The sequence below is a fragment of the Gasterosteus aculeatus genome, chromosome 8 (assembly GCF_964276395.1).
Source record: "Gasterosteus aculeatus chromosome 8, fGasAcu3.hap1.1, whole genome shotgun sequence".
Lineage (NCBI taxonomy): Eukaryota > Metazoa > Chordata > Actinopteri > Perciformes > Gasterosteidae > Gasterosteus > Gasterosteus aculeatus.
In genome coordinates, this window is record NC_135695.1 from 5763925 (window position 1) to 5789539 (window position 25615).

Sequence of the window (25615 nt, forward strand, 5' to 3'; positions counted from 1 at the left end):
GTCAGATAAGGAGGCTGAAATCAGACTAGTAATCTGGTTTGATTCAGACGTTTCACGCTGCGTGGAGGGTTTGTGCTTTCAGACTAACGTGGCGGTTCAGAGATTACGCTGACCGCGCTTTGTGTCAAAATTAAACTTCTTGGGGAGATCAGCATTTGAGCCCACGTGCACTGCTGCCTCCGGAGGGGAGCGGAGGTCAACGCAGTGCAGCACAGCGTCGCATTCCTCTCACTCATTCTAACGGCGCCGCTACATTTGGGGGGTGAAGGAAATAAATGGACCTGGACGATGGAGAAGTAAGATTGTTTGATTTTGTGTGTTTCACGTTTTGAGATCCAACAAAAATACATTGATGAGATCAGAAATGGACATTTTATGATGTCAGGACCCACAAAGATACGAGTACCAAACTATAGACTACATAGGGACACTTTATTAACAACTGGGGAGTTTTAATGAAAGTGTGGAGCTAGTTTAGTTGGTTTCTAATGACAACTAACATATCATTTCTCAGAATTTAAGGCAGAATTCTCTTTCATGAATCCGTACATATAGAATACTTTCAGCTTCCTTCTGGAACTTAAATATTGGTAAAACTAAAGGAGCCATATGGGAGTACCGGCTGGGGATTAAGAGTGTAACCCCGCGACAGTTAGCATGTAATGCAGCGACGCCACGCCCTCCTCGCAGTTTAGTGTGAGTTTGTCAAAAAAATAAAAAAGGCGGGACGGGAGTCTGGAACGTTTTTTCTCGTGTGATGGAAATAGAAATGTATTAATCATTTAATATAAAATGGAACATTTGTATTAGAATACTTTCAGTCGGCAATGGTCACTGTATCACAGGAGAGATGAATGTTGTGTATCAGCGTGTGCAGACTACTAAATATTTCAACAAATGCATGTTTGAGACAAAAGCTATAAATCTCTGTTAGATCTCTGCACAGTGGAACACAAAAGCACTCCATCCTTTTCTCGTGTCTCACACTATGCGGCGCGGTGAATAGACGCCATACTGAGGCAGTAAAAAGGAGGTATAAATAGATGTTGTTATTTCTGAACCATCTAATGTGAAACAACATCATTTGCCCGACAATGCTTTCCCAGCTCCTTTTAAAACCAAACAGAGCGCCTTAATACCGCCTTTTGTTTGGCCTGTCTTTTCGCTCTATTGTTGCAAAGAATTGTAGCTCCAGATCCAAAGAAGAACTCACATGCTCCAGATTAAACTGGTCACCATAATCACGCTGCCGAATTTAATTGTAAGAGCCGGTGCTGGCACTGTTTCCCTCTCTCCTTCTCCTGTCCTCCTTGACAAAAATCTGACAGTGGCTTTGCATGGCAAACCTGTTTAATGAATGACTAATCCAGCGAGAGCGCATTATGGCAAACTGTCACACACACATTGTAGCAATATTAACTTGAATTTACATTATCATCCCGTGGTAATGCTAGAGCATTTGGATTTCCATTAATGCATGGCCTTTTCTGCGTGAAAAGCAGAAAACAGCAGTGAACTAAATCTGCCCCCCCCCCCCCCCCTCCACCCCACCTCTCTGCTTTGATTGGGTGTCGGTGCTAACGCCGTACATTGGGGCTTTCTTTATTGGGATGACAGCTCCGAGGCATCCTTACTCCTCGCAATCAAGGCCGCAAACAAAAGACCCCGCTCGCGTTACTCAAAAACCCTCTTCCCAAGCAGCAGCGCCAAACTCCCATTCCACCATTGTGCCGGTGCTGTAAATCAACAAGAACAATGAGGGGAGAGGCGCAATCACACAAGGCCCGGCACCGCCATCCGCATAAAAACATGAACCCAAAGAACAATGAGTCAGACACCACTTTGCCTCCTCTGGTTATTTATTGTGCGAATCTTCCAGCTCTCTATTCAACGTTTATGTTTTTGTTATCCGATTTCCGGCGGTTCAGACTTCAAAAATAAATCCAGAGGCGATACGTTTATTTTTCCGAGATGGGTACGTACGAGGTTCTCGACCCAAGAGTCTCAAGGTCCTTTCGTAACATGTTTTTAAATAATATGATATTCATTTTAACATTACACTTCCTGTTCCCTTGATGTAGTTTGTGCTAAAATAGGTTTGTGAAAAGAGGGAGGAAGGAGAGGAAAGGAAGATGAGACAAGCTTCCACACGGGACGTCTGGATGGGACCCAGACTGCAATTCTGCAGTTGAACTTCAAACGGCTTCGAGTGTACTTCCAGCACAGTATTCCTTTAAAAAGTCATGTAAAATTACCTTTTAAGCTTCGTTAAAACACATTTTCTTGCACCACGACACACGATGTAGACTACGGCATCTGTGAGAATTTGGTTTAAGGGGAGAGCTCGCATGTATGGGCTGAGGACTTCGACTGTCTCCTGTGAAAGAGCTAAATGAAGACACTTCATTCTTTGTTTCTGAATGTATGTTAAGAGATAGAAATGAGACTGAATATTACAATCATTAATTTTGTGCCAATTCAAATGCATTACCAAACGGGAATCTGAACGTCGCATGAAGTTGATGTTTCATCTTGTTGACAAACTAGTTTTTTTTGTCAATTTTGGGCCATCAAAAACCATTTTAGCCATGTATTTATGAATAGCACATGCAAATCAAGGAAGGAAAGACATGAACAAAGCTTTTAATAAAAACCTAAGAACGTAGAAAGGTGATGGAGTGCCACTAGGGAGAGACTTCTGGCTCAGAATTAGAGAAAGGAGTCTTTAAACATGTGTTTTTATTAAATTTGAGACATTTGGACGACATTAAAAACAAAACTGGTGGTTAAATGGTGGCACGATTGAACCTCCCTAGTTGATGACATGCATTAAAACAACCATTTTTTGTTTTGTATTAAATATGCAAATGAGGCATCATCTATTGAAACATTTCCGTGAACTCAGGAGAAATCAATGGACTGTCCGAATGGACAAAACAGTCAAATAATTTATTTGGCTTGAAACTATATTAATCCTGCAAACAGACACTCAAAGTATTTTGTATTTTGAGTTCAAAAACTGTGTGATTTGGGTGTCTAACAAATCAAATAGTGATTAGCGACATAACGCCTTTCATAAAATCCCTGGTTTCATGCATACGGAATGTTATCCCCATAAAACATTGTTTTGCACACTGCCATTCCTTCTTAGCACCACTGACTGATCACCACAGAGGTTCCATTCATCATGTCACTCTGTGTATGTCGGGTGTGTATATCACAAGGGCTCGCGCCCTATATGAATATTTGTCGCCATCAATCTGCACTACTTAGTTAATAATGCTCACAGTTAGTTTAGTGCACCGGCAGCTTTTCAGCAGTCACACATAATGAGGAAAGAGTAGGTGTGGAGAGGACATCCATAAGCCCCGAGACAAGCGCAGTGGTGCCGGGGAGACGGAAGAGCAAAGCAGCAACTTTTGAATATTACTGACCCAGCACTTGGGGGAAAAAGGCAATGCACAACAAGACGGAAAACGAATGCTTTTTGAGTCTGAAAATCCTTTCACCCTCTCACATTCAGCAGATCAGATTAAGAGAGAGGTTTAAGAAGATTTTGACACTCACAAAAAAAAAAAGAAGAAGAAACTTCTGAGCCACGGGGAGTGGAGGGAGGGGGAGAGCAGTCGGGGAAGGTGGTAGGGAGCAGTTTGTAATTCATTGGCTTCAGGCAATTCATCACAGAAATTGAGTTTCTAATGCAGCATCTAGTGAATCCCTTTTGCCCTGTCAACGATTTAATACATTACATTGGGAATGTAAATCATGTTGGAAATTTGGCACAAACTACACAGCCCCCTGCTGCACTCCTCCCGCTCGCTGCGCCGCACGCGTACGCGCGCACGGGTCCAACATGTGCACCCACGCGCACACATGTGCAGCATCATGCAAATGCACACGGCAGAGTCTGGAGGCAGAGCATCCCTCATGTCCTGTTGGTATTCACCGAGCCTCGACATTGGCTTAAATTTAAAAAAAACTTCAAGATGGGATTTTGCATAAAATCCCAAAGGAGGAATTATTGTTTTGATTAAACACAATCGCACAATTATATAAAAAATAAATGGCAGCGTGAGACAAGAAGCTGATACAGTAAAAAACACTAATATTGGCAAAGAGAATACTACTATGACACTACCTGTTTTTTTTAAGCACATTACCACCATGTTACAAGCAATCTCCTTTCCCAGTACAGGCGTGATGGTCGTGTCCCCACTGAAGATGTCCAGAGCCGTTTCTAACGAGCAGCATTGTGATCGACATTGTTTAAAATAAAGCAGATTGAAACCCGGTCCTTTCCTGACTAATCTTTGCAGCTGTCTCAGGGTTAAAGGGTCAAACTCGTCTGGGTGCAGGTCAGATCGGTTCTATCGATATAAACTCTGGGTGTGAAGCCCCTTTTACACAGTGGACAAAACAAAAACAATATGCTATATGTTTTATCATCATACACCCAGAACAAATGACTCATTGGTGTTTAATAGAGAGTCTTTACTGATATCTGATACCAGCCCCATACTGACATAAATAGCTGCATCCTTTATTGGTGAAAGTGGAACTTCTATTCACTTCTGTTTCAAAGTCAGTTGCTGCATTTTAAAGGTTTACACTTGAGTTGTATTTCCTGTTCATTTTTTTTTTTTTACCAAATTGCTTCTCTTTCTTTGGGTGCAACACAAACTTTTCTTTTTGTTTGGTAATGCGTACAGCATCTGCTCCCTTTGTTGGGACTGAGCACTCTTTAAGCTGAAGTGGTGTCTAACCTTTCCTTTTCCCAACTGCAGCAAAACAACTTTCAATGTTTCTTCGAGTTGGCAGCTTTTCATGAGTAAAAAAAAAAAATCCTGTTACCAATAATGTCAAAGGAAGAACACAGTGTCAGTTTTGAACAGAAAAGTCAAGATGCAGCCAAAACACTGTATTCACACCAATAATCCGACCCCCCCGAAAGTTCATTGAATTCTTCTTGAGATGAACGACAGGAGGCACTTTGGGAAATGAGCGGATGTTCAACGAGTTTGCAAGATTACAAAAGTCAACCGTTTCCTGGTGTCGACAGCGTGGAGCTGCGAGCGGTGGAGAAGAGTCGACAGTTACATTTACACACGTTTAGATTCTCCTACTTTATTACAGAAATCCAAAACAATTCCCCGATAAATGTCTTAAAATATCCAACTGTTCCTGACTCACGATGGATCAACCTTCTTTTTAAATGAGCATAACTTAATTAGCAGTTTGCCCCACAGTATTACATTAATTATAAAATCAGTTGTAGTTGATGATGCATTAAGAAATGAAGTAGCTTCATATTCAGGGTCTCTACATAGTTATAACATTATTGAGTGTTGAGTTGCAATACCATGGAATACTTTGTAAAACTGATAATGCAGCCAGACTGCATCAGGTCTCCAAATTATTATTTTTTTAAACGGACATTGTTGTTCTTAAAGCCCTTCGGGAGTTCAAATTGTCACAGTCGGTGCAGTGTGACATCACTGCTGGGTGAGGTCACAGGTGCTCGTGAGCACACTTCCGACTTAATCCAGCCGCGCACATCTGTCTTGCAGAATGAGGTCAGAGGTATAAACATTAAAAAGAATTTCCTCGGCTGTCATACGCACTTTTTAGACTCTTTAAAGTCTTGGAGATTAGACTTAGCACGAGCCTCCGTGCTCTTACATTTTTGGCAGGCAGTCATGGTGCCCAGAGGATAAATCCTCAGGACTGTAGAGATCCTCTGACTTTTGATCTAGGGCTTACACGCTGGAATATAATGGACAACATGGGAAACATCAATTAGGCTACACAGGACCAACAACAACACGTGTCACTCGCTACCCAATCCCCGTTCAGCACCGTGAGTAAAGCACGCGGGCAAACTGCAACTACACGCCGCTCGTGCGCGCTCTTTGTTTCAGGCTACGTTGTGAACAACAAATCACTTGTCGTTGAGAAAGTTGAATACATAATTAGAATTAGTATAAATAAATGATATATATAATGAAGAAGATGCATTACTTGTTTGACTTTATTATTTGTGAGACAAACTAGTGCTGGATCGACCAACAATGTGTCGGCCGCTGTGATGTGTGATGTGTATATTTATATTAGTGCTGTGCACATTAACAAGTTATTAGAATTCATTTACACCCACAATTATTAGAACAGTTTTGTTTTTTTTGTTATTATTCTAGAAGTCTGTTGCCCACTGGTTCCTAATGCACATGCAGGCGCACCATTGGTCACAGTGAGGGTGCGATGAGTCCTTCAAGCGTGTCAACCAATGAGAGCATTGGGGCGGGTTTAAGACTGGGATTAAGGTCCCATGAACCGATTGGCGGGAAGGAAGTCCGTATGTACTGCTTCTTATAAACATTAATAAACATCAACTTTCTAAAATAAAATAACAGAGATTCATGAATGTTAGCTTGCTGTTGCTCAGAAGGTGCTTGTAATAATGTAACGTGTTTTGCTAACAAACTAGATCAAATGTGAATGCGTTGGCAGTGGCAATTAGCTTTGGTTTCATTATTTCATTTGATTAAATTATATTTTAATTTGAGATTTACAAAAGACATTCTGACTGCTGCTGCGTAAGGGGATACTGGAGTTGAAAGACACTTAAATTGTTTAGTGTTTGCATAAATAAAAAAGTGTGCAATACACTACTTTTGAATGAATCATTAAATAAATTAAAATAATTAAAAAACAAATCATGCGATTAACCATGATTAAAAATGTTGATTGTATATTAATATATAGTGTATATATATTTGTGTGTATATACACACCTTGTGTTCCACGTGTATGGGAGTGGGAGTCTTGGGAGTCTTGACCACATTGTTGCTAGATGCCCACATATCGATAGAGATATATATACAAAGCTACACAAATTCACCCTTAGAGACGGGATGTAACTGGGCGTCCACTGGACGTTGCTCATCCCACTTTCTGTTGTTTGCAGCGGATACAATCCACTAGAGCAGCTGGGTTTTAAGGGAAACATGCTGGCACTGTAGGGCAACATTAAGGGAGCAGAAGAGCATTACACGTTCACACACTCCCCACATTTTTCCCGCTCTGGTGGTTCTGGTCCAAAGCCCGCTCCGCTAACCTTCAGGCTGCAACAGCCCCAATTAAACTTACCACAACTCCTCCAACAGTGGATTCCTTTGAGTCAGGCATTCTCCATAATGCATTATTGATTCGTTTTTTACCACATGGCGACCTTCTTTGGTGGTGGCACTCATGCCGCTCCTCCGCGAGGTAAAGTGCACAATGAGCACATTTGCTTCAAATGCACCACTATCGTTTTCAGAGTGGGGGGATCATAGTATTCAAATCCGTATTTAACCTTTGAAGGCAGAAGGATTATGCCGCAAAGTCTCCATTCCGAGCCGTTTCCTCGCCCCCTACTCCCCTGCCATAATAATGATCATTATCATCATTGTGTGAAAAGAGGATTATCATATCGTTGTATAAACCCAGGAACACCCCTACTATTATGAAGTAATTTCACTCTCATCAGTGGACCGGTACCGCGCGTGACAGCCGGCTGAGCCGTCACAGGTGACCATGGCAGCCTTCCATCATTCTCTGAGCGGCTCTGAAGGAGGACAGCGAGCCAGTGTCTCATCTGAAAGCACAAAATGGAGGAAAAAAAAGATTAGAAAGCTGAAGGCTTTGGTTAAAAAAATGACAAAAGGGAGTATTTGTAAATTACACTTTTTGGTAGAATGAGTCATTTTTTTACTCCTCTCCGGTCATTATATTAACCCTCAGAATCCGAGGTAGTTTTCATACAATATAGATTTCCTGCACATTTAGGAAAAACACACAACTATGATGTAAAAGAGCAAATTGGATTGATTTATTTTGCAAAAATTTGTAAATAACTGATCACATTTCTTCAACTTGTTTCCAAGAGTTACCAATTTGGGGGGAGAAATGGCAGCTCCACATGCAATATATATTACGCTACCCACATTTACACCTCGTTTATTTACAAACTCAATGAACTGTCTTTGGCAGCACGCCGTTTAATCCACATTCTACACCAAAAGTCACGTGACTGAGACCTCCTTCCTCATAAATCAGAAGAAAAACGGGTAAACGAGATAAACGACTCATCTGGGATGAACAACACATGTTGACATAAAACATAAATGTTTTTAATTAAATATATCCCAATTTCAGTCAAAGTTTTGGGATACATTAGTTTTAGTCGTAGTTTTGGGCAGTTTTTACCCAATAGTTCCAGTGAAAAAAATGGAGATCTGAGCAGTGGAGGTTATACTGTATATTATTATGTATTCATAATATGGATGTCAACAAGGGATGCGAGCCAGAGCTCACATTTGCCACAATGATGCCATCAGCCTCCCTGCACTGCAGCCCCATCCAACCTGTAAGCAGGCCACTCATTTTTTAAACTTATAAACTGTATCAACATTTGTATTGACTTAGATAAGATTATTTGGGTGACGTCGTAGGAGACAAACAGACGAATAAGTTCATGTTTGTTGTCAAGGCAACCGGATTGCTCTGAGCTAGCTACAATTTCTCATAAAAAGAAAGAAATTTAATCTAAATCTCTTACTCGCGAAATCTAATACAGTTACAGAGCATATTAGTTTGCAGAAGCTTTCACAGTGTGGCTCAGTGTCTGCATTGGTGTGTCCCCTTCCAAACGCGCACTGTCGTGGCTCACGATGTTGTAATAAACCATCATTTAATCCGGACGGTTTGCATATGGAAGCCGTTTCCTTTCTGAAAGGGCCACTAGCACCATATTGTGGATGAACTCAGCACTACTGGACGGTGGGTTAGAAGAAATAAAAACACCACGACGCCGATGACAAACACACAGCCGGCTGATTCACCGGACGTCTTCCTCTCGCTCCCAAACCCGACGGCGAGGTCGGTCCTGTGACTCGCAGAGACCCCAGCGTGTCCCGAACTCCGTGGCCGCAGTCCTACTACGCGTTGACTCCTTTAATTAAATCATACCTTGACTTACTGACAGCAAGGTCATTAAACTATTAAAGGGAGTCGCAGGCAAAACTTGTCGCGAGCAGATTGAGGCAGGAGAGGTTAATTAAATGGCCATTGCTTCTTCTTACCTCCAGCAAATCAGCATTCTTCTCTCCCAGACAGGCCAATGTGAGAGAACGTGGCCTCCCTCGCTCGCTCTCTCTCTCTCTCTCTCGCTCGCCCTCTTTCACGCTGCACAGGTTGTGTGAGCGCTCAGCTATTTCTTCCCGCGCTAGAGGGGCAAAAACGGTTTATCAAAAGAAAAAAGAAAAAAAAGAAAAGATCCTCTCACAATGCCGCGTGATACAAAACCGTGGCCTCTCCCCGCGAACCCTGCAACACGGTAAAACTGTGAGGAAAACAAAAGCAGCGAGATAGCACCTCGCTCGTCTGCCGCGGTTAAGGACGAGCCGTTGGAGAGTGCTTCAGAGATTATTCAAAAAGCGCCCAGATAGCGCGGACGCGTGTTCCTGTCCTTATTACTGTCGCCGAGACTCGCCATAATGAAGCCTGTTTGGAATAATTAGCTCCCCCCCCCCCCCCCCCTTCCTCCTTTATTCAGCAGCCTTCTGTATACTTGGACTGGTCGCTCGGTTTGTCCTTGTGTGAGTCACAAACGCGCTCTCGCAGTCAAAGAGCTTACTGCTTACACCTGGCGAAGGCGTTCGGCGCTGACAAGGTTTGGTCGACCTCTCTGGTGACTGGAAGGTTCCTGTCGCCGCCAAACACGGAGATATTCCAATTCCTCTTTTCTTTTTTTTCTTCCAAGCACGACCGGGAAGGAATGTGATGTCAACATTCTTCACCACCCTGCAGACCTCACCTTCCTGCCACGGTTAAGATTTCGCGGTAGATTGGTGGGGGGGGCGAGATGCAACCTGTATTGTGGCTACAATCACGGCCCACTATTTATAACCAACCTTTCCTCAGACAATACAGCGTTTTGAACTGCAGACGGCTCTGATGGGTTTTACAACAGCTGGAAGTGATACTTTACAGATCGGGAGAATTTTATCTTCACCATACCTGCTGCTGGAACACCACAACAACCTCCCAGATGTTTTGTCTGAGAGTTATCTTCAAACGTCTCAGTGATAATCTGCCCATGCATCACATTCTATGAATACCGCGGCTGGCATTTCATTCAGGGGTGTGTAAATTAGGTTTAGGAATGCTGCATAACATTTGAATGATCAGTTGGAACAAGTTAAAGATATGCAACCGCTCCCATTGGAAAGGTGTGAGCTAATATGATGTATGGGAAGGTAAGGGTAATATGCACAGTCATGTTAAATTGCAACGCTAGCTGTGACCACGCTAAATGATGATCGGCCAATTGAATCCTGAGCAGCTCGACGTGTTATTCTCACATTTAACTCTCTGCGGCCTTGATTTAAAATAAAAGTCCTGCACCTCTTTGGCAACATCACAAGAAATAAAGAGAAGTGAAAAACACTTACATGTTACCAATAGAGTGACCTTATAGACATTCTAATTAAACTGTTAAATGAAGTGAAGTCGGTTCATTTGGTGACAAAGCTTCAGCACTTATACAAGGAAGCAAAAGGTAGAAGGATAGTTTTATGAATGAGGGTTTTAATGGGATTTATTCATGTTTTCAGTAAGTCTCCGAGGTAGAAGTCTGTCCCATCCGCTTATTGTACGGGTTTACCGTGGCAGAGTAAACCTATGATACCGCGTTTGGATCTTTTGCCTGCTTTGAGCTTTGTTCGGTCAAACGCTGAGGCAGCGATTCATCCAACAGTTGTACAAAGTGACAAAGTGGTACGAGAGACGGACCTGTGCGGGGGATACGAGCCAGGAAGTCAACGCTGTTGATTGACAACCGAGCAGCTTCATCGCTGTTATGATCGTACCACCTGTCCGATTTCATCGCCTGCTGTTACCGGCAGATTAAATGTTTCTTTCATTTTGACAAGTTGCATTAAAATGAGAATATCCGGCGATTAATTTGCAACAATCTTGCCGTCGTTTTTTGTTAACTTTATTCTGGTAAAAACGCACAAACACGAGAAAGCGCACAGGTAGTCTGAAGTAACACACCGGCTATTTCAATAAAAATGTCGGTGTTTACAGCTTGTTTACCTTATCTAAAGATGCTCAAGTTAAGTCGTTTTAACAATTTTTTCCAGTGGCCCTTGGAAGTTCTTATGATTAACCTGAACATGCAACCAGAAACTGCCCCGTATTTCAAATATTATATATGAATCCCACATTGACGGTTGAGTTGTTTATGGCTGTTGAATGACTTTCACACGCAAGTTTTTGTCTATGTCTTTGCAAACTACTACAGCAGAAATACATCAACTTACCTTCGAAACCGAAGTAGTTTGTCACGTTAATTCTCCTCCAACAAAAACTCTATTCTTATCTGTAAATTGATGATTACACTGATATAAAACATGACCAACGTTATGTTTAATTTTTGCAGAAAATGACCCAGAATCATCCACACTGTCTCTATTAAAACAAAAAGGGTTTTAGGACACTCGCAAAACTGTAGCTAAGTCATTTTCACAACACAACTAATGTCTGTGTAGCGTAGGTACATATTAAAAGTGTGAATCGGTAGATTTTAGACATTTAACAAGCCAGCGATGGTCAGCATCATCACGGAGTCGGTTAAGCAAAGCAACAGTAAAGACGGAAGCACTCGGTTCCAAGCGAGCTGTTCAGACTCCTGCCCGTGTAAATTAAAAAAGGACAAATGTGCTGGACTCAATTATGAGATACAGCACATTGTTGAAGGCGCAGCGTGGAAGTCCAGGGCGGCTGCTCTCGGAAAGATGAAGAAGGCATGGCCTCGCCCTTTGTGTCCCCGTGGCACGTGGCCGTGATCAATGCGCCGTTCGGTCGGCCGGAGGAGCCAATGGGCTCACAGCGCACGGGAGGCCCGGGTGGAGACCATCTCACTGCTGCTCAGTCGCAGTTTAAAATGAGACTCCTAAATGAACTTGTTCACTTGACAAACAGTTCAAACAACAACAACAGGTCGTGTGCATGAACTCCACGTCGCGTGTCCAGCGTTTCTCCCAATGAAAGGCAAACTTTGGGTCCTGCAGCAGGCTTTGTTTTGCTCCTTGTTCTCCTGGTTATCCGAACGCTCGCTGGTGCTTTGCTTGTTTCTCAGCTACGCCCTGACATTGAAGACGAGGCCGTGACTGCACATCAGCCGGGTGCAGGCACCTTCCCTCCTGTCAGATTGCGACGGGGAAACAGCACGCCGGACACATTTTAATTACTCTACGCACAGCTAATCGGAGAAAAATGCGCCGCGATAGAATGACCAGGTGTGATCATCCTCACTGCAGTGGGGAGAGTCTGCAGCTCTCTATTCAGCGCGTGAAACAATGAGCATTGTTAATCTCGCAGTGGAACCGATAACGTACGTTCTCTTGTCTGAGGACAACGTCACACTAAATTCTGCTCAAATAAAATGTGGCAATTTAATCAAAGTGGCTTTGATTCACCGCAAAGGTGATTTACATTAATCTGCACCATGTATTGTAATTATTTTCATCATGGCGTATGCTGGAGGACATGCTGCAAATATTACAATGTTAGCATTTATTATGGGATATAGTATTTACTATGGGAAATATATAGCTGACAATGGCTGCTATAGAGGTAGAAAGTAAACTTTTTTTCCTACTAAAAAAGTTTACATACACACATATATATGCACTCCCCTAAAGTCATTACTGCCCCTATATATGCCAACAGGCATACAATTTACAAAATATACAATTTGCTTCACGGTATGATTTCCAAAGTCTTTTGTGATGAAAAGAGACGCAGCAGGAGGACGAAGTTAGCAACCGGCTTACAATTGGACAATTCCCTTTTTTAATTTAGTCGACACCAAAAAAGAGCTTAAAGGACAGTCAATTTGCTAAACTAGGTCTTTCTTCTGAATGATATGAAAAGGTTACTTTTGAAACACCACAATAAAACATCTTTTCTGTTCTTCAGTTTTTGTTCCATTTCTAGTAAAGTTACGGTTTAATCGGTTGTCTCCCAGTTTGTGGTCCCATGTGCACGCAGCCTTCAGGAAACCGGAAGCCCCACTGAAATGTTTGAACACTGTCAAACCTTGATCAGCTCCTCATTATCCTGAAACAAAAACGATTTGAACACGTATCTCGCCTGCCGACATATTTACAGAGGATAGAGTCGGGGAAGTTTAAGAGGCAGACAAAGCTCAGGGTTAAGCCGGCAGATAAAGTGTGAAGAGGCTGGCAGCTCACTGGGCTGCACCGCTACTAATTATACACAACAAAAACTGCCATCCGTCTCTTTCTCTGACAAGGGACAGTGGTCAGAGTCAGGGAGCCGGGTTAAATGTGAGGAAGCAAAAAAATTGCCTTCATTGCTGGCCTGGCATTGCCTATGCAGATCTTTATCAGGAAGGCCGGTGACTCTATTGTGGCTGTTTTGCTGGCCTTACAATGGCTTTCTGTGCACCTATGCTACCAGGAGATTGGCTGAAATTATATTCTTTTCATGCTTGGCCAGGCTGCAGCTTAGAAACAAGCTGCTTATGGAAGCCAGGGGAAGATTGCTGATAATAGAAGCTTCACATCCAGTTGACCTTTTTCCTACTCTCTTTTTCCTCCTTCGCAATAGCTCAATTGCAGTGACAGGAGAAAGGGAAACAATCTGTTCCGCGGAGGACACGCGACCTGCACCATCTAAGCCAAGGCCTTGGCACTGAATGGCAAGGTCTTGGCTCCTTGCAACCAATACTGTGATTTCCACGGGGCCTAAAAGGGATTGCCCAGGCTTACTCATTATTTATGTCCGTCTATTTCCCCATCTCCTTGCATCTCGTTGCCTACAGCTGGGATTCCAGACCATCAGGTCCCGGACCTGCCGTTGGCAGGGGCTGTTTGCCACGAGGCGGCGAAACATCCGAAGATCCTCAATTTCATCTGCCCTTTGTACGACACATAAATACAACTTTATAGGCGGGGTTACAAAAATATTGCAAAGCCCCGAGGAAAGCTGCACACAGAGTCAGAGGCCCATGTACCCGGACATTACTGGATACATGTAATAGTAACTGCCCCAAATAAGATTATTGGACAATAAATACACAGACGGCAGAAGTTATTGAATGAATCTAAAGCTTAATGGCAGCTTTATTCTGTCTTACATTACAAATGGAATTTGTAGAAAATAAATGCTAAATTAAGGTTAAAATGTAAAATATGTTTTAAAAAGTTCTACTGCACGAGGTGTGCGCTTTATTGTCTGTCTCAGTCCTTTTGGTCCACTTTGCCAGGGTGATTGAGGCTTTTCCAGTCCGACAGCTGAGCAGACACGAGGTGTTTCTGAGAGAATTGGTCTCAAGTTCGTCGCGTTCTTTGTGTGCTGATGTGCGGGGCACTGATCACATTTAGGCCCATTAACTTTTGCGATTTTGACGCTGATGGATGATCTTAAGTTCCTGCACGCTGTGGAAAAGTAGTCCGTCTGTTGTTGGAGGCTTTGTTTATCATGCGTGGAAACGGCAGCATCATCTCAGAGCGCCTTGGTTTTTGCCCTCAGCATTGAAGAGTTAAACGTCTCCCTGACAGATGTAGTGTGTCAAGAACAAACCTTACAAGACTCAGTGGTGTCGTGGGGATGCCAATTCTCCCAGATGACCCGTGCATCAGCTCTGACATGTGGTTCTGTTTTAGACCGAAGTTAACATTTTTACATTTAATTTAATGTGCAGTATAATCATCCCTCAAACTTAGAAACTACTTTTATTAACTACTAGAAACTTATTCCAATGACATGCCAATCATAGGCCTGAAGTTATTGATCTATGGATACATTTCTTATAAATATTTTTTTTCAAGAGTAAAAAAACCTTGGACATTTTAGACAACAAATGATGGACATGGGTGATTGACACAGGGTTAAGATCACAGACGACCTACACACATGTTACACACTATTAGTGGCGCCAGATAATAACAAAACTGATTTGCAGTCCGGTCAAAGATGCACTATGACATTACGATGGCTAAAGGTGATGCGGAGCATTGTTCTTATGTGCAGGTCCCTGTTTACCTGATGCACTGCACTGATTTCATCACACAGCATTCATCATAAAGGAAAGCGTTTTAAATTCGTGAACACTAGAACAACAAGAACACACACGTGGCTCCAAAATATGACAGTATTCTGTGATTTCCCTCAGAGAGCCATATTAGTTTATAAATATGAATTAACGTAGGTAAAGTGGCCCTATGTATTGTGGTCTACCGTGTGTGATGTGTGTCACCCGCTCAGCAGTACCAACGTTCTTTCTACTCTATTCGCAGTCACCACCCACTGCTTTTCATACAATATTGAACTGCGCAGGAAGCGCGTGAGAGCTACAGAATATTTGGTTGGAGAAAGAAATCTGGTGAGTCCTCTCCGTAATCTCTCCATGACCAGGGGGGTCTGTCCTTAAACCAGAGGCGCAAGTGTGCGAGTCACTCTGAGTGAGTTCAACAACTTCAGACAGCATCTATTCATCTCGACTAGTGAGCTGTAAACACAACAAAAAAACAAGCAGAAGTTGCTTTAAACCAACTTTGCAAGGCCAACATTGAAAAAAAGAATCATTTTGACTTGATGCAAAACTGAAAACTCTCCCTCAACCCCGACCGACATAAAAATGTGGAGCTAAATAATATTCTCTCATCTTATTAATGTTAGTGAATTAAGAATCTTTATCCGGGTTAATTTTCTATGGGAGAGCAAATTCCATTTTTGTTCATTCTGCCTCAGCACAGACTGAAATGGAGCAAAATTGCCTTCATACACATTCAAATACTGAATGTATTATCTTATCAATTGGGTAAGTTGATAAATCAGGGATGTAGGTGGTTTAGCTGAAATACTAAGACTGAAAAATGTTGCATTTCGGAGCACAATACCTGAGACGCCTACATAGAGGCACATACACCCCCTACATCACCAATGCTGTATTTAGGGGGAGCGGCAAGATGTTACAAACCCTGCAGGGTCAATTATATGTACGATTAAAAGCCTTGAACTGTCGTCTCTGCAATTTACAACACCAACACTATCTGACATGAAGGAATGCCCGCTTAGCCCGTGTGTGGTATTTAACCCTACAACATTTAGCAGGCTTTCTATTTTGTAGTGTTGTGTTTTCTGTTTATTTTAAACAGATAAAGATATGATTTTATTTCTTAGAGATCTTTTAGAAATACCGTGAATCAAAACCGTGCTACAAACCAAACCCATCCGGTTTCATGCTCTGTTGCAGCACCATTATTACAAGTGGAGCTACAAAGAGAACCATGAAAAGAACTGTAGGTCAGTATTGAAATAACTCAAATCTAAAAATGTCCAAATATCGACAAGTATTTTGTAAATTTGTTTTAGATTTTTCTATCTCAAAGGATTTCGGCATAAACTCTCAAAGAGTTAAACCGATGAAGTCTGACATTTTTTTCCATCCTTCCAGATAAAAAAGAAGAATAGAAGTGATCCAGCAGATAGCTCTGGCCCTCATGTGGGGGCTAGTGCTTGCAGGGGATATGTATATCTGCAGATAAAGCCTTCTGTTCCGAAACAGTATTTACCAGGCCTTTTTAGATACACATCAGCCGTGAAGCCATGGGTCCAGCCTTCATTATACTGTGTGAATCTTCCCTCATTTGGCAGGGATAGCATCTCCTTTCTTCCACCTCCAAATACCCCTATCCGCATCCCCATTCGCTGTGCACAGCTAACAAGCAAGATGCTGCCGTTGATGGTGGCAATATTGCTGGGAAACAAATATCTTTTTTGTCCCTCTCTCTCCTAACAAAACCTGGAAAGAGCAAGAGGTGTCGCAGTCGGGTGGGAAGATGTGCAGAGACCACCGAGATGAATCAGGCGATCCTCTGGGAAAAGTTAAAGGAAAAGGCTGAAAAGAAGTGAGCAGGTTGGTTAGAGAACATTTATATACAATATTCATTCATCATGTGTCATATATTTGGTGTTTGTGAGACAGTAAAGATGGAGGCTCTCTCGGCAGACACTGCGTCCTGAGCTCACCGTTCCTCCGCCTGTGACAACTGGCGAGACAGAAAATAATCCTCACGCGCCACGAATGATCTGCCCTCTGGCTGCACGGTTCACACATCATGACAGGATAGTGGAATATTTGAAAACATGCACATTCCTTACGTCTGAGAAAGGCTTTTATTACGCTACGCACTCTGATATAGTGGCTTTTTTGGGGGGGTCAGGAGACACCCTCTCATTGGCGAGATGCTCCCAGTGACACTCTATTGGAACCCCCCCCCCGCTGGAGAACACAAGGCCCTGGGAAGCATAAACATTGGCTTGCAAGGCGTGCACTTGCGCTGATGTGGAGATGGGACCGTTCCCCTATCAGATTTCTGTCGTATTTCTCCGGCTGACTAGACTAAGCACAAGTCAGAGGTATGAGCCGATAAAGGGTGTCTTTCACACAGCAACAACACGTACCAGTGTGCTTATCACCTCGGTGCCTAACCTGCAATCACAAGGAGGACAGGGGGAAGATTGTTACATTTGGTGATTTGTTTTCTTTCTTTTTTTTTTGCTTTTGGGCACTGATAAAGAATGTGGAATCTGAGCGGGAAAAGCACATCTCTGCAGGCACGACATGAGCCGCTGCCGAGGCGGGCCTTGATTTGTTCCCCTATGTCTTAATGTAAATAAAACGCTTTTGTCAAACGGAGGGAAGGTAAACACAGAGGTGCAACCCGGAGCACAAAGACATGTCGAAATGGAGACGAAATTGCAATGATGTGCACCCGCATGTTTGGAGCGGGGGAAAACTCTTGTGGAGATACTTGACAAAGGGGAGAAAAAGGTATTACGTATGTCTTTACTTCTTACACAAGCTATTTAATATAAAGCATGAAAGAGTTTCTCTGTGAGCTTTCAGTCTGAAAGCCGCCAAGGCTCAGGCTCTCCTTTATTCCTTCAGCTGAAATGGCAGCAATTAAAAAATATACGGTGAACTTTTCTCCGGCATGAAAAACACTGCGCTGCAAAAGGGTAATAATATATTCATCCCCAGGTAAACATCCCTGCCATGTCCTTTATAAACAACGGCGGCGAACAAATGAAAGTGATAATTTCTCTCCCTTTGAGAATTCTCTTCTTTAATTCTGACAGTAAACTCGTGGCTGTTACGGGGTGTTAAGTAGGATTTAAAACTTGTCAGACAAGACATGTTTGAAATTGCTTTAAATAAGTGCACTGTGTTGCTGTCAACCACAGGCTTAGAGGAAAATATCCCCACAATTGAAGCACTCATCTGGGCTCAGAGAGCTGTGCCCCAGCAGCAGCAGCAGCAGCAGCAGCCAAATTCTGCCTCCTGCTCGGTGCACTCGAAGCCCTGTGAGCCAGCACCCCCTGCCGGGTGGAGGGCGCAGCTGCATCGTCAACTTCCGCGTGTTTCACGGTGCATTCTAACGACGGGCCGGTGATGAAAGGAGTTGTTTCAGGTCAACTCTTAGCATCTGATATCTAGAAGAGAATGTGTTTCAGTTCTGGATTCGTTTGTTTGTCCTGGTACGCACGTCTTTGTTTAAAATCATGTGTCTTCACTGGAACTATTCTGTGCCTTGTGACATAGGATGAGGAACAGTTATTCTAACCATATTATGAAAATTACTTGATTACGGCATTTCAGCTATTTGCTTTTTAAACAAAATGTGAAATTTTATTTAAATTCAGATGTGTCTAAAAATAAAATTCCAGCAATAATTGAAGGCCCCAGAAAGGTTTTTTTTTTATATTAAACCTAGAATCCTTTAATTCATGCAGAATATGAAGCTCGAGCCCGTCTGATCCTGCACGTATGAAAACTGAACTAAAATATTTTTAAAAGAAACAAATGACTCCTAATTCCCAGTGTGATAACTTCTCCGAGGACTTAATTGCTGATAAATTCATTCTTCATCCTACATACTTAGTGTGAGTAGTACACACATCTAATGTGCCACTATAAAAGAATACGCTACGTCGGTGCAAAGGCTGGTATTATTTGGCACATGCTTCAGATATTGATGATTTTTTTTATTTTAGAAAAAATGTAAGCTGCTTTGTGTGGTTGTATTTTCTTTATATTCTTTACAAATGCTTTTAATTATATTAAACTATAACTATATTAGTTATTAATACAAACTATTTTCAGAGCAAAACACTAATCGCAGAGCAATAGAGTTTGGGAAATGTTTCTACACTGTTTTATTGATTTGTTTCTTTTAAAGCAAAAAAAGTGTGAGGATCTTCTACTTTTTACTCTTTAATATTAATGTAAACTGAATATATTTCTATTATGGCATTTGAATATGCCACATTGAGCTTTACATTTGTGCATTTTATGCACCAAACAATTAATAGAGAAAATATTTTTTGTGCCCTATCCATATTTCAAACCCACACTGATCTTAAAAAAACGAACCTCCCAAAAGCTCCGACGCAAATGAACTGTTGTTTCAGACGCCACAACGAGGCGTCGGCAGAATATTTACTGTGAACAAACGCGGCCTAAATCTGAGTGCGGCGATAGAAACCAGCATCACAGAACTTTTTGCATTGGTGCAACACTTCCACGGTGAAGAGACACGAGGCGACGAGAGAGAGAGAGAGAGAGGGAGAGAGACAGAGCGGGGTTCTGTGATTTTGAGGGACTAAACCTCTGCAGCACCTTGTCCTATGATCTGGCACACTCTCCTGCCAAGACGAGTCTTTATCATACAAAGGGATTAGATTGCCCAGTGTAAGTGCCTTCAAGTTATTAGCACCTTCTTATACAAAGTATAACAGCAAACCCAAAGACATTGATTGCAGGGAACAGTTCAAATATGATTTCCTTATAGCTATTAATATGTATGCCTTAAATAGAAGCACACCGCTAAGCAGCTTATGATATTATGAAAAGAATGTTCCCTCAGGGGCATAATATGCCAGCAGTGACAGTAAGGAGAGATTCGTATTTACCCAGATTGGCTGTACTTACGTCAAGCATTCTCAGAGCTTGTGGGAGGGAAGATGGGGCAGTGGCAACAGCTCGGTTTTCGATAAGCACTTACCGTGAATAAAAGACAAGCATGAAAGTGAGGTTTAGCCTCTTTAAAGATTCCCCACCAAATGTAGAGGCAGATAGGGCAGGTGCCTTTGGTTCCGGACGTGATTAGCCGTCTGTGCAGCACTGTTCCCACAGAAATGAGACATAGCAGAGACATTGTCCAAGCTTGTCCAGGTGGGGGACCTGTCATCCCAAACCAGAGCTTAGCAGTTCAGCGCTCGGAGCGAGAGATTAGGACCCAGGAATTGAGATTTTCCCTTTTTTTTTTTTTCAATGAATGCTTAATTCAAAACAGTTTTTTTCTTTTTCAGATTCCTTCTACTCCCCCCCCCCCCCCCCCCGTCAGCCTTCCTTCTATTTCATCCGTATTCATCTTCATTTTATATTGATCATTTCCGCCTTGTCTCCCGTGTCTCACGAAGGCTGTACCCACTTCTGTGCCACGCAAACATTTTTAGCTGTAAGTGTTTTTGACAGACGCCACCACGTGTGCCAGTGCAAAAATATTAGTCCCTGCTCTTTTCCTCCTGCTTTGTAAGACGATGCAACATATTACAAACGAACACTGATCCGTATAACTGTATTAATTCTTTCTTGTGACCCGAGCCGAGAGAACAGAGCAAAAGGATCCTTTGAGGTACATCAGGCACAGACCCTGTGAACACTGACACATCTAATCACGGGGGGCCGGGGTTTAGCTCTATATTGTAATATTTAGCTTGCTTTGGGGTTTTGATTGCAGTACTTGTCAGCACAAATCCAGGGGCTGTAAAAAAAAAGGGAGGAAATTGGGGCAGGGGAATGAAATGCGTAATCCTCTATCTTCCTTTGGTTTAGGTGGTTAAACTAGGCTACAAACTACAGCATGGAGCTGGTGGGTAGTGGAGCATGAAGGGCAGACGGTGTGTCAAAGGTGTTTATGGCTGAATTCATGAATGTGAACAAAGCAACAACTGAAAAATACTCAAAGGAAAATCAACTGTGATGTTTCAATGCCATTTCTGTCTTCCCTGCACCCCTGAACGGTCTTAGCGAATACAAAGTACTGATCCAACACCACCCACTGTTCTAATAACAAGTACAGATCTGATACCAGTGCAATAAAATCAAGAGTGATTCCCTCACTTATGTATTGCTGTGAAAACATAATCCAGAAAAACATTTTTTAATCAAAATTTCTCATTTTACTTTTACAAATAGACCACATTATAATAATGTTATACTTTTCCATCATCAATTATAATCCTTATTAATTAGACCTTGAACGCATTATAATGTCAATGCAACTATGCAACCTATGGTTGTGTTAATTTACATGCAGGTGTAAAAAGCTAAGTTTAAAATTGCATTATTTTTAATGGCCATCAGGGGGCAACACCTTTGTTTGGAAAAACTAGTCCGGTTTAATACGTAAGTTTATGAGAACGTTTGGCTGCTGTGTTTATTATCTCAGTAAACACTGTAAACATGAGCTCATTGTCTCAATCTCTAGTTTCAATTCTTCTTTAATACAGTGTGATATCCATCCAGTAAATTATGTTTATAATTAAAGATTATATTTAATACATATAAATAAATAAAAATATTTAAAGTCAAATGACGGAACATAGTTGACTCACGTGTGACGCGTTTCTCTGCTAAGGCACCAAGTTGGATGGAACGCAGCGTTTCCCAACTACGTACAGTTAATAGCTCTCCAAAACATCACATCACGTCAAATAGTGGTTCAGTCAGCTTCCGACACCGACTAAAAAACATGGACTCTACCGACTGTATGTGGACTAGTTAGCGCTTTATCCGCACTCACGATGGCACTTGCTTTCTTGATTCTTGTTGTTCTGGTTTTGAACCCTCTTGGTTGAATGCACTTGTTCATATTTTGGGTTAGGATGTTTGGATCGTCCACTAAACAGGACGGCAACAGACTACAGCCGATCATCGGGTCTGCAGAGAGAACAAATTGTCTGCGGCCTGCCCTCCATCCTGGACCCGGACACCCCCGTAGTCAAAAAAGGAGCGTGAATGACCCCTGCAGACCCGTCACACCCTGGACACAAGCTGTTCAGACTCCTCCCCTCTGACAGGCGCTACAGAGCGCTGCACACCCAAACCGCCGGACGCAAAGACAGTTTCTTTCCAGAAGGCCGTCTCCCTCATGAATAACCGGACATACTGCCCCTCCTTTTGCACCTGAACCGCTTCAACTGTATGTACAGCGTGTGGTGAGCAAAGGCAACGCTGGAGTCAAGGCCAATAAAGCTGATTCTGATCCTGAATCCGATGCTGATATATATATAATATATTGCGGTCAGAATTTTACTGGCATACGGGGGACACAGTTTAGAGATGAAGATAGCGTGAGACCTGTCCTCCCTTCCCCCCCAGAGGCCTGTTGCTTTTGCGTTAAGTTGCTGAATACCATTTTACAGAGGATGTGTAATCCTACACCGGAGCTCCGTGCCACACATGGACACAGAGACATCTTTCAGGGTGTGAAAACAGACGAGCAAAACAAGTTTCCTGCCGTTAATGTCACCAGTCACCGTCCATTGTTGCTGCAATTAGTTATACTTTGGCCTTTCTTTCTTTTTCTCTCTCCATTTCTAGACTGCCTTATTATATTTATTAAGTCTGTGAGTTCAAACGACAATCTCTGTCTGTTTTTCTGATTAAGCCAACAAATATCCGTTACTCTTCGTGTAAACATTCAGTGTTACGTTTATTCAAATGTTGAATGAATAATTATGGTGTATAGAAAAGTTTGACAAATATTCATTTTGTATACATATGTTTTGTATATATATGTGCATATTTTTTTTTGAATATGTATTAAATAAAGAAATGCCACTCCTTTCAAAGGTATTGGTTATTAATAACAAGTTATTCAATTGTACAATTGTGCAGCAGAAGAACCATGACTCTGACCAGTATGACCAGCATGACACGACCAGTATCTGATGGTGTAAGAGGAGCGGCAGGCCGTACTGTGGGATCCCAGTCACTTTGCATCTTATATATTACACTAAAGGACAGAAACTGGTGTCTATCATCAAGGTCACCCGTCAGTCGTTGAGCTAAGAAGCAGCAAGAAGTTCCTGGAATAATAATATGAATTCAGGAGAGCGGGAATTGTGTCGGCCTCTTCTTCTTCAACATGGCAAAGACAAAGCAGCTAACACGGTATTGAGTAGTGCTCGCAGATATGAACTGTAGAAGAATGTCCGCTAAGTAAGGAGTCAGCAGGCAGTATGAATAAATAAAGGGTGTTTGGAAAGCAAGTGTTCAACTCCAAAAATGATGCAGCTTGTTACAGATTAGACGCAGAGGTGCGCGGTCACTCACTCACCACCACAACCACTCGTGTTAGTACTCAAGCAATCTTCTCCACATGATGAAAACCCAAAATGTTGCTTTGAGGATTAAAAACTTAGACTAGTAAAGTGTGGCTGAGCAGAATCGAGACGATAGTTTAGTAAAACAGAACAGACACCATAGAAAATGCAAAAAGTTGGCCAATGTATGTCAGTCACACATCAAAATCAATCTAAAGTTTGCTAAAGATTAGTGTATTTAACTGAGTGAGGGTTCATTTCTTTGCTAATACTACTGCTTCTATATTAATGCTCTGAATTCTGTATATATCACCTTCACCATTTTTCACACTTTTCACAAAATAATTCCCATTTCCTAATAAAAAATTGCCATCGTATGGGCATGTTTGGTGTTGTCGGAAAATTAGCTTTCATCATGCAAAAGTGATGTGAAAATGTAACATGAGTGTATGTCACAGTGAAACTCATGCGTGACCATTTCAACAGGGTTGGGACGCGGCCGCGGAATGGGCGTCTGGCGGGCGTCTGGCGGTCGGTTTGCGGGCGATTTCCAAAAACATCATTCCAAGTGGAACAGATTATTTTCATTTTGATTGAAATAACTCATCACTGCAACCATTCATTCATACATTTATATGTTGAAGCGTGTAAAGTCGCACCATCAAGAGTTCCGCACACTGTATGTCCTTGTTTGCTGATGAATGCCGACCCGTAGGTTAAAAGGCACAACGAGTGTGACATCCTTGTTGTTCCAAACCAGCTCCTACGTGCTGGTGACCAGCGGCAGACAATCACGGCCGTCACAGTCAGACGTGGTTGTCCGGGGTCAGATCAAGGCACGTCGATATTTCACATGGCCCATTTCTACCGAGCATGTCGCAAAATTTCCATATCATAAATGTAGTCTGGTGCCGAATTAGAGCGGTCATACTTCTTCAATTTTTCCTCTCGGATACCAAAATAAATTGCGCAGTGATTTGCCAGTCGCGTTATAAGATGCTGTGTGGAAACCGCTGCAGGAGGCGGGCGGTCGCCGGGCGACCCTAAATGCCCCGTTAACTATCCACACAATCACAGTTTTTGGGAAGTGTGCCCTTCCTGGGTCAATTCTCACTGTTATGGCGAATAACAAGAATATGTTAATATCTTCATTGATATTGGACCAAGCGCCTCCTGAAGAAGCCCGAACAATGATCTCACCCTGCCCACCCCCCACCCCCCTGGTCTTTATTGACTCAATTATCCTTCTATCTCCACATTTGGACCGCACACTTGGACTACTTATTTGTCCTGTGCAAAAGATGAAAGCGAGCCGAAAAAAGTGTGGCGAGGGGAAGAAAAAAAAGGAAGGGATGAAGAGAGGGTCAAAAGAGTTTCATTTAGAAGAGGAGGGAGGTATTATGAGCACATTTATCCAAAATTGGAAAATAATGAAGAAAGATTAAAGCCCTCCCAGTATTTTAGATGCTCCAAATGGACAACCAGTCCTGGAGTTGACAATGGACCACAGAGAGTTCCAGACACTATTATGTGCCACAAATGAGGGTGACAATGTGAAAGCCTCTTTGCAAGCTAAAGGCGAAGAAACTTGAGTAAGGTCTACTTGTGCACAGCCCCTTTAATACGTGGTGTGTGACAAGAGGTAAGCACACTGTCTTAAATAATACGAGAAAAAAAGGGCTTTTACACCACTCATTTTGGTGATGATTATACTCCACCTTTTGCAAGTGCGGCAGCTCCATCCGGGCGAGTCCTCCTGACCCCCTCGCCCCCCTGTGACATGTGGAGCCAACACAAAACATGTGGCCGGCGCTCTCACCAGGCAGCCCTGTTCACTCCCAAGAGCTGCAAAATAAAAGCTTACATTAGTTCTGTTTTCCATCGCACTTTCATGAACGGATGAATCGGCACTAGTGAACCAAGTATTTTTTATTTTTTAGCGAGGCTTGACAGGTTGAGCATTTTGTCGCCCCCCCGTCCCCCTCTATCCACCCATCACCTCCACCTTAAGCTGTGAAAATACAGACAACCAGGTCACAGACATTCTGTCACAAGTTATTGGGCACCTAAGGGTGTGGGAAATCCTGCGGTGCAATATTATTCTCGGTAAATCTCAAACTGTGAATAACACTAGCCAAGCAAT

The 25615-nt window shown here is 42.5% G+C and overlaps 1 long non-coding RNA gene across 1 annotated transcript; it reads right to left on the reverse strand.

Annotated features, from left to right (window-relative positions):
* Window positions 1–2362: 2362 nt before the first annotated feature.
* Window positions 2363–9528, reverse strand: LOC120823421 (uncharacterized). Its single transcript, XR_005712836.2, has 2 exons — window positions 9123–9528; window positions 2363–7636 (listed from the first exon to the last, which is right to left on the reverse strand). It is a non-coding gene; the product is annotated as an uncharacterized LOC120823421 (long non-coding RNA).
* Window positions 9529–25615: the final 16087 nt, after the last annotated feature.